Source organism: Hemiscyllium ocellatum, chromosome 17 (genome assembly GCF_020745735.1).
Source record: "Hemiscyllium ocellatum isolate sHemOce1 chromosome 17, sHemOce1.pat.X.cur, whole genome shotgun sequence".
NCBI lineage: Eukaryota > Metazoa > Chordata > Chondrichthyes > Orectolobiformes > Hemiscylliidae > Hemiscyllium > Hemiscyllium ocellatum.
Genome location: NC_083417.1, coordinates 57872588 through 57888017, shown reverse-complemented (window position 1 = coordinate 57888017; position 15430 = coordinate 57872588). Strand labels below are relative to the sequence as shown.

Sequence of the window (15430 nt, the reverse complement as noted above, 5' to 3'; positions counted from 1 at the left end):
AAGCTGAGGCTTTTTAAATTTAAGTAGGTTAGTTGAGAAAGGTGATATTCTTCCCTTGTGAGATGGTCTTGTCATTCCTATAAACCGAAGATTAAGCATTGGGGAATTAACTAACTTCCATTCAGAAGACAGAAGTTATCAGGGAAATGCTCCGAATAAGAATTAAACCGATAAGTCATGTCAGCCCCATAAACCTTAAATATATTATGATTTACGAAATTAACAATTTACAGAAACTAACATTTGAGCTAGCACCAGTTACCATTCGTGCAAGAAGTTTGTTTTGTTTTTTGTGTCAGGCAGTTATAGTGTATATTGTCTGCAAAATTGTATTTTTCTACCAACAGTGTCACTGTTCAGGCACTTAAGGATGCCATTTAGTTGTTAGTGCACACTATTTCTCCAACTTTTTAATTTTTACACTTGAACTAAAAATATAATGGAAGACATAGACAGACAAATAAGTTTTGCTTAATCGATGCTTCACCATTACATTCAGCTGTGGAAGAGTCTTGGAAATCTGTAAAACCTTCCAATACTTCACACAAATGCTCAAGGGAGGAGTGTTAAGATAAAACGATGATTAGGCTGTTGTTGTGGTGGTGGTGCTGGTGGTGGTGGTGATGATGATACTGATTTTAGGGTTACTTGGGACAAAACTCCCTCATCACCTGAAATATTTGGTGCAAAGTTGCTTTTCCAGTCATAAGGTTGCCCATTAGAACTCAAAGCACAAATACGACAATAATGGCTCTTGGTAAAAAGAAAGTAACCTTTATTTTAATTAAAAATTAAGCTGTAACCCATTGCCAGTTTTAAATAAGGAAACCAGTACAGTTCACAACCCAACAGCTCAGTGTCCTTGGGCATCCAAAGAGTCTAGTCAGAGCTATTGACGTAAATCTAGTTGTAATGTCTAACATAATCACTTCAGGTCATTTCGACAAGTGGATAATGTAACAAATTAGCACTGAGCCGTTAGGAATGTTGATGAGAACTGACAGGCTTCACTTCCAGACTTTTTCCTTGGGTGGGTGAGAAGGTGGCTATCTAGCCTTGAGGATTTTCAGGAACAAGTTATGTGAAGGGAGAATAGAATCTGTCATGTGCTCAGGCCAAAATAAGATCTGACTAGACAGCTGTTGTCTCCAGAGGTAGATATTTTGGATTTTTTGGAAGAAACATTCATGGCCCAATGAGTCATTTGTTGAAATGACAGTTCAACTCAGTTGTACATAATGAATTTTTATTAACTCTGGTAGGCATGCTGTAATCTTTGTTTTAATTCCAACTAAATTATGATTTTCATGACCAAAACATTAATGCCAATAACAAATTATCCTCTGAACATTTGAACATGGAGCTGATTATTCAAAATAATTTAACTTCATTGAACACTCTGTGACTCGATTTGTTTACCTTGATTGTATGATGATAAATGAAGGCACATTCAGGTAAGAAGTAAGCACGGGTTTAGCAAGTTCTTGTGATAATGGTCGCTGCATATGCTTCAAACATTGTTAGACTAAAACAGTTATTTAATTTGTATTAAATTATATAGAAAAGCATCTGATTTCACTTCATTAAATTTTTTAATGGTTTATTAACATTTTGGATGAAACGATCTTTGCTTTCCTCTTGCTTTCTATATTTTTTTGAAAAACTCAATAAACTGATTGTATGACGTGGTAGTTTATAATTTCTCAGAGCTTCTGAACATGTTAAAGTAGAAAAATACACTAGAAGATCATGGCATTTGTCCCCATAAGAATGAATCTTAAAAATAGAATTGGGTTCTGTGTAGCCTTCCTTAGCCAATTGTAAAATGAAAGTGGAGCACCGGGGGTTATGAGGAGGCTTTCCTCATTATGCTACTGGGTTTCAGTTGAGGCCAGTTTTGTCCAGTGAGGCCTCCACAGTCTGCTCAGGTCACCGTTTGGTGGGGTTGCTCCTCTTGATTGCCTATTAGATCATGATTTTCCTCCACTTTTGGATGGTTACATGTAAACAAGGAAATAAGGTGACAATGGCATAATCTGCCTTAATTGTTGTCATTTCTACTTCGTGTATTATATTTGGACACAGAAAAGTGGTATTTAGTGTTCCTCAAAACTGTAGAAAGTGAAAGCATGTGAAAAATCTGTAAGTTATGTTTTTTGTAGTAGATTCAGTGTCATTTCTGACTTGATTTTTGTTTTTGAATGGATTTTTCTGAAGTATTTAGACTATTAGACTATAAAACCATAAGGCATAGGAGCAGAAGTTAGGCCATTTGGCCCATCAAGTCTACACTGCCATTTAATCATGGCTGATAGATCTTTTAACCCTATTTTCCTGCTTTCACCCTGTAACCTTTTATCTCCTTGGCAATTGAGAACTTATCTATCTCTGTTTTAAGTACAATGAATGACCTAGCCTCCTCAGCCTTCTACCTTGTGCAGTTTGCTGTGATGAAAGTTTCTCCTGCCCAGCTATCCCACTTAAGCCAACAATTTCAAATACAAGTTTCTTGCTGGGTAGTTCCCACTCTCTTTGCTTTTCAGCCCTGACTAATGCTCATTTCTGAGTCAGTAAGTTGCATGTTCAAATCTCAGTCCAGGAGTTGAACTTTCAGATGAGATGTTAAATGGAGGACCCATCTGTTGCAAAAGGTCCCAAGACATTATTTTGATGAATAGCAAGTGGGATATTCCCAGTTCTTGAAAAGCTTTATTTCTCAGTCAACATTACAATTTCTGTCTCTTATCATGTTGCTGTTTGTGGGAGCTTTCTGTGCACTAGTGAGCTGCCATATTTTCTTCATTCACAACTGTTGGGAAGTATTTCATTGGCTATAAAACACATTGAGAGACCTGTGTTTTTTTTTGGGTAAGGAGGTGGTGATGGGTTCTAGGGATAACAAATAAGGCCAGTCTGTGAGAGATGATATATCCAATCAACAGTATCGTTTTGGCTGTAAGTGTGAAAGTAGCTCACTATGACAGTCAATTAATATATGCATTGGCATCTGTTCCAGTGAAGTAGAGGACAAAAGACTCAATGGTATGACTAACTTATGCAAATGTCTGAGTACTCATACTGTGAGAACCATCTCAGTCACAGTATGCCTTACTTTAGTGACACTGCATGAAAGAGAGCATGCCAGGATGACAAACAGCCAGTGAGTTTAGATTGGCCCTGTCTGTTGAGATGCTACCAATAGCAGACTGTGGTAGTGACCGTGGGGAGCTGGCTTATCAGAACTTGAACTGTCAGCATGCCAGATGCAGAATGGTGCCATCTGCTGCAAAACTCATTGAAGCTGGTATATTTAATATTTGAAATAGTCAACTATAGCTTAGAACTTGGCTCCATCTTTTTGTTAGTATGTTGCAATGGTAACTAACTCATGGGCATGCTGTTGCTGAGAGCCATAGGGGGAGCCCCTTCTATCATAACTCATTATAGTGCTGTGCCATTTTTCTGTTTAGCAGACTGTTGCTAATGGACTACACTGCTGCAAGGATCATTTATAGGGTCTCAGCTATTCAATGTATACTATTGATTTAAATAAATGTAATGTGTCCATGTTTAATGATGCTATAAAATTCAGTGACAAAGTACTTTGTTAGGAGTGCACAGAGCCGCAGAGGGCAAGTTACTGAAGGGGTAAGAGCATAGCAGCTGGAATATAACATGGTGAAATGTGAAATCATCCACATCATACTTTTAAAATGTGAAAGGCAGCCAAGTTCTGGAATTCAGGGGGATGTGGAATATAAATCACAGCAAGTTAACATTAAGGTTTCATTTAAAAAAAACAAGTTGTCTATTAGCCTTGATTACAAAGAAAGAAAATATCAATTTTAAAGATGTTTGAACTTGTGGATTTTGGATAGGTTTGGTCCCCTGAGCCAAGGAAAAATGGAGAAAATACAACTGAAATGATATAGGTGGAGGACTTTTATGGTGGTATTGAAGTAGAAGGACAGCCATCATCTGACTGGATGTCAAGACAGGCTCATCGGGTCCTTCTGGTCTGCTCTCTGTTTCTTGCAATAACCTCCACCTCCACATCACCGAAACTGGGAGCCAGGTGTTGGGCTGCTGTTATTTATCTAAAAGCCCAGACATTCATCTTCAGCTTCCTCCTTCACATCTGTCTCTTTAATCTCCTGTCACTTTAGCTCAGCAATCTCTATTAGTAGGTTGTAATACTTTTGAGCAGCTCCTGAAATTGGATCCACACTCTCACTTGATTGACTTCATCCCTCTGAATTCTGCTGCCATTGTTCAAATTCAGATAGCCAGGCAATGAAGGGAACAATACTGGTACAAGGCCTTCATGCACTTAGAAACTTTAATTACAAGCTAACATTTCACACTCTCAATCTCGATACTTTCAAAGTGGTAGCATCCCTACCATGGACCAGAAGGCTGAGGTTCAAGTCCCACCTGCTCCAGAGGTGTGTAATAACGTCTCTGAATAGGTTGATCAGAAAATATCTCCAACTAGAACAGTTTCAGCCTACACTGTGTATATGAGCATAAGTGAATCCCCAATTAATGGTTATCATTTGATAAAGATTTTTCCAAACTAGTATGCAGTCAACACCCATTAGCAGTGTTGCACATGAGTATATACAGATCAGTACTGAGAATTATGCAAAACCCTCTATTCAAGAATAGAATGCCCCAGAATACTGGGGACAGAAAGCAAAATTCATTTGTGCATTTCTAACCATTCAAGAGTAGACTGTGTGTAGTATTTTAAATATCTTTGGATTTTTTTTTGCTTCCAAGCTCACCAAATAACATATTTGTTTATCATTGTCACAACAGTATGTGTCCTTTTTTTACTTCCAAGCTTATAATTTTGTGCTCCTTTACCAAAGTGGGAGAAAATTCTATAAGAAAAGTACAATGAGGTTTTTTTTCTCTTTTGTATACCAGTTGTAAAAATCAGACGATGTAGTCTGTTGCTTGAATGCTTGCATACTGTGCCCATTCAGAGATCTTGTGTTAATCCTTGATTCTGTGCCCATGTCAAGTTGGCACTGCCATCAGTTGATTAAACTGTCCAATGATCTGCTTGTATGGGTAGTGACTCTAGTGTGATAAAGTTGCATGCTAATGTCCATGTTTTGAATTATTAAATTTATTATCCATGAACAAAAATAAAAATAAATGTTGGTTTTCTGCTTCCTGCTGCCTCTCTAAGTGCAATATCAAAGGCAACTTTCCTCCTATATTCAGTGATATTTCGCAGAAACATGAGAAACTACTTGTACTATCAATTATTCCAGTGAAATTGTTACCAAGATTGCAGTAGGTCAGTGAAGTTAAATTGAAACTTCAGGCATTTGAGGTCAATAAGCAAACTATCTTGTCAAGTTGTCACTTGTTAATTTTTTGATATTTCCTAAAACAATATAGATACTTATAAAAGCTTTTCTTACTAACAATTCCTAGTGAAACAATGTTCTTTTGTACTGAAATTGATGATACTTTGTCGTGTTATCTTTTGAATGCGATATTAAACAAAGGGCCATGAATTATGTGGAAATAAAGGATCCAATGGAAGACTTTTTGGAGATGAGCAGGAAAGTTTAATGATTTCTTGGACACATTCGCCCCAGAGCCAGCCTCATTAAAAACAAGGGTAATGGAGATTCAAGGCGGAGTGATCCAGTAGATCTGCCCTGCTGGGCTTTGCCCAAAAATCCAAACAAAGTGGTGCATTCACCCTCCCTTTTTACAGTGTGGTGCAAATCACTGGCTTTAGACCCCTAGAACTTGGCCATGGCCTTGATTTTTATGTCCTCGTTGTCTACAGGAATAGTGTCAAAAGATTGGAGGATAGCATATGTGGTTCCCTTGTTCAAGAAGGGGAGTAAGGATAGTAATTATAGGCCGGTGAGTCTCACTTCTGTTGTGGGCAAAGTCTTAGAGAGAATTGTAAGGGATAGGATTTATGAACATCTGGATAGGAATAATGTGATCAAGGATAGTCGGCATAGTTTTGTGAAGGGCAGGTCATGCCTCACAAACCTTATTGAATTCTTTGAGAAGGTGACTAAGGAGGTGGATGAGGGTAAAGTAGTAGATGTGGTGTATATGGATTTTAGTAAGGCGTTTGATAAGGTTCCCCATGGTAGGCTACTGCAAAAAAAAATGGAGATATGGCATTGAGGGTGAGTTGGAGGTTTGGATTAGGAAGAAGACCAGAGGGTAGTAGTTGATCGTAAAGGTTCATCTTGGAGTGCAGTTACCAGCGGTGTTCCGCAAGGATCTGTTTTGGGACCATTGCTGTTTGTCAATGACCTGGAGGAGGGGCTAGAAGGTTGGGTGAGCAAGTTTGCGGATGATACAAAAGTCAGTGGAGTTGTGAGGAAGGATGTGGCAGGTTATAGCGGGATATAGATACGCTGCAGAGCTGGGCAGAAAGGTGCCAAATGGATTTCAATGTAGCAAAGTGTGAAGTGATTCACTTTGGTAAGATTAACAAGAAGATGGAGTACTGGGCTAATGGTCGGATACTTGGTACTGTGGATGAGCTGAGGGATCTTGATGTCCATGTACACAGATCTCTGAAAGTTGCCACCCAGGTAAATAGTGCTGTGCAGAAGGCATATGGTGTACTGGCTTTTATTGGTAGAGGAATTGAGTTCCGAAGTCCTGAGGTCATGTTGCAGTTGTATAAGACTCTGGTGCGACCGCATCTGGAGTATTGTGTGCAGTTTTGGTCGCCATACTATAGGAAGGATGTGGAGGCACTGGAACGAGTGCAGAGGAGGTTTACCAGGATGTTGCCTGGTATGATAGGAAGATCGTATGAGGAAAGGCTGAGGCACTTGGGGCCCTTTTCATTGGAGAAAAGGAGGTTTAGGTGTGACTTGATAGAGGTGTACAAGATGATTAGGGGTTTAGATAGGGTTGACCATGAGAACCTTTTCCATGTATGGAGTCAGCTATTACGAGGGAGCATAGCTTTAAATTAAGGGGTGGTCAGTGTAGGATAGATGTTAGGGGTAGATTCTTTACTCAGCGAGTCGTGAGTTCATGGAATGCCCTGCCAGTAACAGTGGTGGACTCTCCCTCATTATGGGCATTTAAACAGGCATTGGATAGACATATGGAGGATAGTGGGCTAGTGTAGTTTAGGTGGGCTTGGATTGGTGCAACATCAAGGGCCAAAGGGCCTGTACTGCGCTGTATTTTTCTATGTTCTAACTACAATTTATTAGTTTCAGTGCTTTGTTTCTTTGAAAAAAGTCACTAAGGGAAAAGGACAGCGAGAATTGCAACGAGTAGGGCACTCCCCTGCAGTACCGGGCATGCCCACGGCCGCAGCATCGGTCTCTGCGAACATCCTGGAGGGCTTGCCTGTGGAGCAGAGCCTGGTCTCTGATGCCGTGAAACTCTAAGACAAGATTGATTCAGCGAAGGAGGAGACCTGGACCAGGCTGGAACTAATCTTGACCATGCTGCAGAAGTATGACCAGGAGATCCAGCGTCTCGAGTGGTGCGTCGCGGAGGTGGAACAGTGGGGCTGCGGCTTCCAAAACCGCGGTGGAATCTTCGGAGGGCTGGGTCCGGGCCCTGAAACTGCAGCCTATGGGCCCTAGTCGAGCAGTTTAACAACCTCAAATTGAGGCCATTGGAGGAATATCGTCTGATCAAGCTGCTGGAGCGGGAAGAGGGAGGTCAGTTGATCAGCTTCTTGGAGCAATGACTCCTACAGTTTTTGAAGCTGGAAGTCGGGCAGGTAGGTTGCGGGATGAGAGGGCCCACCAGATCACAGTGTGCAGGCCTGGGTCTGACCAGCGCACCCGCCCGGTCCTAGTATGACTCCACAATAGAGACAAGCAAATGGGGCTGAAAACTTCTAGAGCACTGGGGAAGGATTTACAGGCTCTGAAATGTAAAGGATCACGAATTATGTTCTTTCAAGACTTTTCTGTGGCCGTGATCCATAAGAGGAAGTTTTATGATGAGGTGAAGAGGAGGCTGAGGGATTTGAATATTCAGTACTCTAAGATATCCGGCAATATTACTTTTCAGCCACAGAGGGTCCATGTTTAATTTGGATTCATTGGAAAAGGCAAAGGACTTCCTGGACAACTGAAAATGAATTGGCTGGTTCAAATAATCTGGGCAATCGTGTTCGCTTTGTTTTTTTTCTGTAGTTTACCAGGTTTTGTCTTTTTAATATGTGGGGGGATCTTGCTTTTTTTTTTCTTTCCTTCTCTCTCCTCTCGCTTCTTTCTCCCCTCCCCTCCTTTGTTTTTCTATCATTCCCTATTTTGTTTCTCTCTCTTAGTATAAAGTAGGAGTGTTTTTTTTAACAGGACTGCCTAGGGTTAAAGTCAAAGACCCATTTCAGGTCCCAGCTCCCAGCTCCCATCCCATCTCCAAGTCCAGTCCCACTCCAGGTAGCAGCTCTCATCCCTGCCGTGTCTTCACCATTCCACCAGACCTACCCCGCACTAAGAATGAGCATTTAGTCCTCAGTCAAGGCCTCTCCTTTATCATTCTACGGTCCCAGATTAATGAGTTCAACATGCTGTGACCTTGAACGTTTCTTCTGCCACCTCCGCCTCTGAGCCTACTTTTTTGACCAAGACACCCGTCCACCCACCGAGGTCACCTTCTCCTGCCCCCAACACACCCCATCCACCTGGACACCCCGTGCTGGCTTGCTACATGCTCCTAACATCTTCATTTCAAACTACAGCAGTGACATCAACCCACTCACCCACCCTAACCTCCCACCCTCGCAATGCACAGCCCTCCACTCACTCCGCTCCAACCACAACCTCACTATCAAACCAGCGGACAAAGGGGTGCAATGGTAGTTCAGCACACTGACCTCTACACCACTGAAGCCAGGTGTCAACTCGGAGACGACTCCTCTTACCGCCCCCTCGACCATGACCCCTTCTTCTTCTCCCCCCCCCCCCCCCCCCCCCCCACCCACCCCCCCCCCACCCCCACCCCCAATACACAATCTCATCGCTTCAGGTGATCTCCCACCCATTCCAACCTTGTTCGGGAACTCCACACCTCCTGATTCTACCTCCTACCCAAGATCCACAAGCCTGTCTACCCCAGCCGACCTATTGTCTCGGCCTGCTCCGGCCCCACTGAACCCATGCCCACCTACCTTGATGCTGTCCTATACCCCTGGTCTAGGAACTCTTCACATACATTCGGGACACCACCCACGCCCTCTACCTCGTCCAAGACTTCCATTTCCCCAGCCCCAACGCATCATCATCATGGACATCCAGTCTCTCTACACCCCCATCCACCATGACCAGGGCCTCCAAGCCCTCTGTTTCTTCCTTTCCTGATGTCCCCACCAGTACCTTTCTATTGTCACTCTTATTTATTTGGCTGAAGTGGTCCTCACCCTCAACAATTTCTCATTTCAATCCTCCCACTTCCTCCAGACGAAAGGGGTAGCCATGAGCACCCACATGGGCCCCAGATTTGCCTGTCTCTTTGTCGGTTACATAGAACAGTCCATCTTCCGTAGTTACACCGGCAACACTCCCCACCTCTTCCTCCACTATATTGATGACTGCACTGGTGCCACCTTGTGCTCCCACGTTTATCAATTTCACAAACACATTCCACCCCGACCTCAAATGCACCTGGACCATCTCTGATATCTCCCCCCGCTCCCAGACCTTTCCACCTCCATCCATGAGGATCGACTCAACACTGACGGTTTTTTTTTTTTTACAAACACACTGACTCCCACAGCGACCTGAATTACACCTCCTTCCCACTCTACCACCTGCAAAAATGCTATCCCGTCTTCCCAATTCCTCTGTTCCGCCATATCTGCTCCCAGGAGGAACAGTTCCACCACAGAACACACTAGATGGCCTCCTCTTTTAAAGACTGAAATTTCCCCTCCCATGTGGTTGAAGATGCCCTCTAATGCATCTCATCCACATCCAGCACCTTCGCCCTTGAACTGTACCCCTCCAACCACAACAAGGACAGAACCCACCTGATCCTCCGTGTCAGTCGCATCATTCACTGACATTTCCGTCACCCAAATGGACCCCGCCACCAGGGATATATTTCCCTCCCCACCCCTATCTGCTTCCTGCAAAGACTGTATCTTCCATGACTACTTGGTCAGGTTCACGCCCCTAACAAGCCACCTGGCACCTTCCCTTGCCACTGCAGGAATTGCAAAACCTGTGCCCACACTTCTCCCCCACCCCCACCCCCACCCCCCACATCCATCAAAGTTCCATCTGCACTTCCACACATGTATTTATTGTGTCCGCTGTTCCCAATGCGGTCTCCTCTACATTGGGGAGACTGGACGTCTTCTCGCAGAGGTTTTAGGGAACATCTCTTGGACACCCGCACCAATCAACCCCACCGCCCCGTGGCCGAACATTTCAATTCCTCCTCCCACTCTGCCGAGAACATGCAGGTCTTGGGTCTCCTCCACCGTTGCTCCCTCACTACCCAACGCCTGGAGGAAGAATGCCTCATCTTCCCCTCAGAACACTTCAACCTCAGGGCATCAATGTGGACTTTACCAATTTCCTCATTTCCTCTACCCCCAGCTAACCACAGTTCCAACCTTCATGGCCCAGCACCGCCCTCGTGACCTGTCCCACCTGTCAATCTTCCCTTTCACTCATCCACTCCACCCCCACCTCCATCCACTTATGCACTCTTAGCTACCTTCTCCCCAGCACTCTCCCTCCCATTTATCTCTCCACCCCCGAGACTGTTAGCCTCATTCCTGATGCAGGAAAGACCCGAAATGTCAATTCTCCTGCTCCTTGGATGCTGCCTGACCTGCTGTGCTTTTCCAGCAACACACACTCAACTCTGATTTCCAGCATCAGAAAGACCTCACTTTCTTCTCAAAGTATGGATGGATGGGTTGAGTGCCCACTTTTAATTTTCTTGATGTAAGACTCATGTCACTTTTTTGTATTTTGTTTTGTCTGGGTTTGGGGTGCAGCTTCAGCTAGAAGGAGCCACAGTTAAGTGCCCCCTGTGGGCAAGGGGGGCAGTCTCCTCCTTTCTTGTGTTATGTGTTGGTTCATTGTAGAGGTAGTTATAAGAAGTTTTGATTTGGTCATTTTTGTAGTTGTATTTTCAAGATTAAATCAGCTGTTTGCTGCTTTCACTTGGTGCACTATAAATGGGGTTCTTCCTCCTGGAGGGTCATGGGCTGCTTCAGAAGGGTACACTTGGAATGTTAAAGGGAGTCATTCACTGATTAAGAGAGAAAAAAACACTTTCAAGTCTTAGAAAGGAAAGGGTCCATGTAGTCTTGCTGCAAGAAACACATCTATCTGGTAAGGAACACTTAGTTATAGAAGGGAGGGTTCAGCCAGGTGTTCCTTTTCATTCTTTAATTCGAAAAGTAGAGGAGTAGCTATACTCATTCAGAAGAACCTTCCATTTCAGTTGTTAGACCAAATTAAGGACGAATGTGGGCGGTTTCTAATCCTTAAAGCTTCAATACATGGAGAGAAATATGGGATCTTGAATGTATATTGCCATCTGCACATCCCCTCAAATTCTTAACAGATGTGCTCTCCAGGTTGATGGCCCTTGGGGCGCATTATGCAATTATAAGGGGAGACTAACCGACTTCTGGACCCCAAGGTGGATAGGATGCCTAGAGGTCTCGCGGGCATATCTCCACAATCTAGGCAGCTGGTGGACCTGAACAAGGAGTTGGGGTTGGTGGATGTGTGAAGAAGTCTTCACCCTGATGTGACAACACCCTGAGGCTAATTCTCACACGTGCTATACTAGGATTGACATGTTTTTTGCTCCATTGGCCTTTTTGAGTTCGATGCTGTCCTGTGGAATTGGAACATAGCCATTTTTGATCATGCAGCAGTATACGTGGAGGTTAAAGTCGGTGGTGATAGGATAGGCTTGTGGCAGTGGAGCGTGGACCCTGTCCTTCTGAAGGATAGCAAGTTTATTGAGTACTTTTCGTGGGAATTTAAAATTATTTGAGGCTTTAATTCAGGTTTGGCCAGTAATCTATCGGTGATCTTGGAGACTGCCAAGGCCTATGCAAGGGGTTTGATTATTTCTTACTTGGCGACTCGGAAGCAGCAGAAGGGAGAGCAGCAGCGTATGCTCGAGGCCCGGCTGAAGGCAGCTGAGACAGTATACTTTGACAGACAGTCTGTAATGAAGTTGCAATGGATTACAGCCCTCCGAGTTGCTCTGAATGCTACACTGACCCAGACAGCAAAGAGGGAGATCTCCTTTGCGAAACCGAGGTAATAAACTGGGTAGGTATTTGGTGTACTTGGCCAGAAAGAAGAGTACCTCCCAATCTATCACATCCATTAGAGAGGTGCTGGTACCATCACCTGTGATCCCAAAAAGATTAACACAGCATCCAGGAAATTTTAATCTAGGTTGTACCAGTTAGAGGGATGTGAGGACAGATTGGCAAAGATGGAGTCCTTTTTTTAAGACTTTGGACCACCCAGATATAACTTTAGAACAGGTGTCTCTTTTGAATGCCCTTCTGACAATTCAAGAGATACAGGAGGTGGTGAGGCAGCTCCAGAGTGGTAAAGCGCCTGGCACAGATGGATTTCGGAGTGAGTTTTATAAGGAGTTCATAGACATGCTGGTCGTGCCAATGTTGGATATACACAAGTATTTGTACAATCACGACTGTCTCTAATCCTGTCTGAGAGAAGCAAATATTTCTCTTATTCTTAAGAGAGGGAAAGCCCCAGAGGATTGCATTTCTTTTGGCCCATATCATTGTTAAACGTGGATTTTAAAATTTTGTCAAAAATGCTGCTGTTGAGTCTGGAGAAGATCTTGCCCTTCATTGTAAAAGAGGACCAGACAAGTTTTATTAGTGGTCGCAGGTCCTCTAATAGAATTAGGAGAGTGCTATATATGGTTCAGGTGTGCCAGCAAGGGTCAATTTCAAGTTTGGTAGTCTCCCTGAATGCAGAGAAAGCATTTGACCGGGTGAAGTGGCCGTACCTCTTATGTTCTGGAATGGTTTGGCCTTGGGAGGGGTCTTTGCCAGGTTGGTGGCAGTGTTATACAGTGACCCTAACGCAGCGGTTCTCACTAATGGTATAAGGTCTGACAATTTTAGTATTGGCAGAGGCAGCCGACAAGGGTGCCCCCTCTCACCATTGTTATTTAAATTGGTGATTGAGCCATTAGCAGAGGCTATCCGGAAGGACTCCAATATAACTGCCCCAGAGATAGGACCAAGTAGACATCAGATCACCTTTTACACAGATGATATTTCAGACTTTAGTAAATACCAACTAAGTTCCTACTATCCTATGTAGCTGATTGACCTCTAGTCCTGGCAAGTCCAATCTGGCTGGACATCGAAGCCTCCCAGGCAAAATGTCCCCCCATTGATCTGTTGTTCATGGACAAGGTGAGGGCTGTAATGGGGTATTGCAGAAATCACATTGTCTTTAACATGGTTAAAGAATGGCGAATGATGCGACAAAGCGAGGGCAATTTACAAAAGACTTTCCCTTTTACTCCCATAGTAGGAATGCCAGGATTCCGGCTGGGATCAATGGATTCCAGCTTGAGGCTCTGGGAGTCCAGAGGAATTTCCTATTTGGGAGATTTATTTGAGGGGGAGGTCCTGATGTCTTTCGAGCAGCTGAGCCAGAAATATGAGCAACAATCTAGGACGGGCCTCTTTCGTTATTTTCATGATAGGGACTTTATACAGAAAAAGACTACATTAATGGATAGTCCCTATGAGTCGGATATTGAGTGGAGAGTGCTTCGGTCCATGGGCACTCTCTCGGTCAGCACCCTCTATCATTTATGAGGAGGTAGTGGCTCGAAGGACTTTGAGCAGCTGTGTGGAATTTGGGCTCAGGAATTGGGGATGAAGATCTCCTCAGAGGCATGGGAGGATATTTGAGAGAACATAGGAAGATTTTGATTTGCAATAGGACACCGGCTATGCAACTGAAGGTACTCTGCAGGGTTTATTTGGTACCAGAGCAGCTTCTGGAATTTAAGACAGGAACGTCCCCAGTGTGCCCCAAATATAAAATAGATGTTGGTACTCTTACGCATTGTTTGTGGTCATGCCATAAACTTTATAGGTAATGGGGTGCTATAGCAAGTGTTTTGGAAGGAACCTTGGGAACAGAGGTCAAGGTAGATCTGGTGTTCCTGCTCCTGGGTTTGCCAAATCTCCTCTCTTCGGACACGCATGGGAAGAGATTGTTTAGTATTCTTTCATTTTGTGCAACGAAGAACATTCTAGCTGTTGGAAAATCCCCAGGACCCTTGGGGTGGCGTATGTTAATTATGGAGCACAACCCCCTGGACTTCCTTACAAGTATGGTGCACCAGAAAATGGAACCTTTTTTATCAGATGTGGCAGTCGTTTTTGAACCATATAGATGCGGACTAATCAGCTATATTGGTCAGGGCCTTTGTGTAGCCATGAGGGCTGTGTCTGGCGGTCTGGAGACCCCTGGGAGCAAGAATCCTGAACAAATACGGGTATGTCAACTGATGTTCCCATTGGTGGGGAGCTTTGGTGGGATTGCTGTGAGTGTTGTAACTTAACGTAATTTAATTTAATTTCCTTTGGTTTAGCTCAGTTTAATTTAGTTTATTTTTGTTTTGATTTAGTGATTTATTGAATTGTAGTTTGTGTAGAGTTTTTTTTCTCCTAAATTGTTTGTGGAGTAAAGTAGTAGTTTATTTCCATTTACTGTTGTTATATTGCAAGGTTGTTCTGTTGTAGTAATTTTTATATTTTTTTGTAAAACATCCAAAATCTTTTCAATAAAAATATTTATTTCAAAAAAAGAAGGGTAATATGGAAAACTCTGGAATTTATGTTGAGGATAATCGGATCAGCCATAATCTCTTTAAATGGTGGAACAGGCTGAATGGCCTAAGTTCTGCTCCTTTCTTCTGGTCTTACAAGGATGTGAAGATGTTTGATCTTAGGATAAAGGCAGAAAATACCACTTTCTCAGACATATCAAACCGAAAAGGTGTTCAGTTTCCTTCAAATTTGTTTAATGAACTGATTGCATGTAAATTACTTAGTGCCTGAGATGAAGTCCATGTATCTTGACTCATGTCCAGATCAATCAAGTAGGGTGAGCCTCAAGGACATTTTGAAGCCAGTTTTCTTTGTACTGCGAGTGCTAATCCCTTGGAGGCGCAAGAGAAGGCTGTTTGACCAGAGAGGCTATGCACTCTCGCCTAACTTTCCCTTCAACAGACCTCCAAACCTTTTTGCTTGCAGTGGAGTCATTGGATAATGGATAGCTAATTCAATACAGGCCAAGAATTAAATCTGCAAAATTTCTTAACTGTGTATCACAGCTGCTTAATAAACCATTTGAGCAATTGGATATGACAAAACTATTTTTGTGAACTTTTAATCTGTAAACTGAAT

The 15430-nt window shown here is 43.2% G+C and overlaps 1 protein-coding gene across 1 annotated transcript in view; it reads left to right on the top strand.

Annotated features, from left to right (window-relative positions):
- Positions 1 to 15430, top strand: part of znrf1 (zinc and ring finger 1) — a 257590-nt gene that overhangs the window by 172681 nt on the left and 69479 nt on the right. The gene's annotated exons all lie outside the window — the stretch shown is intronic.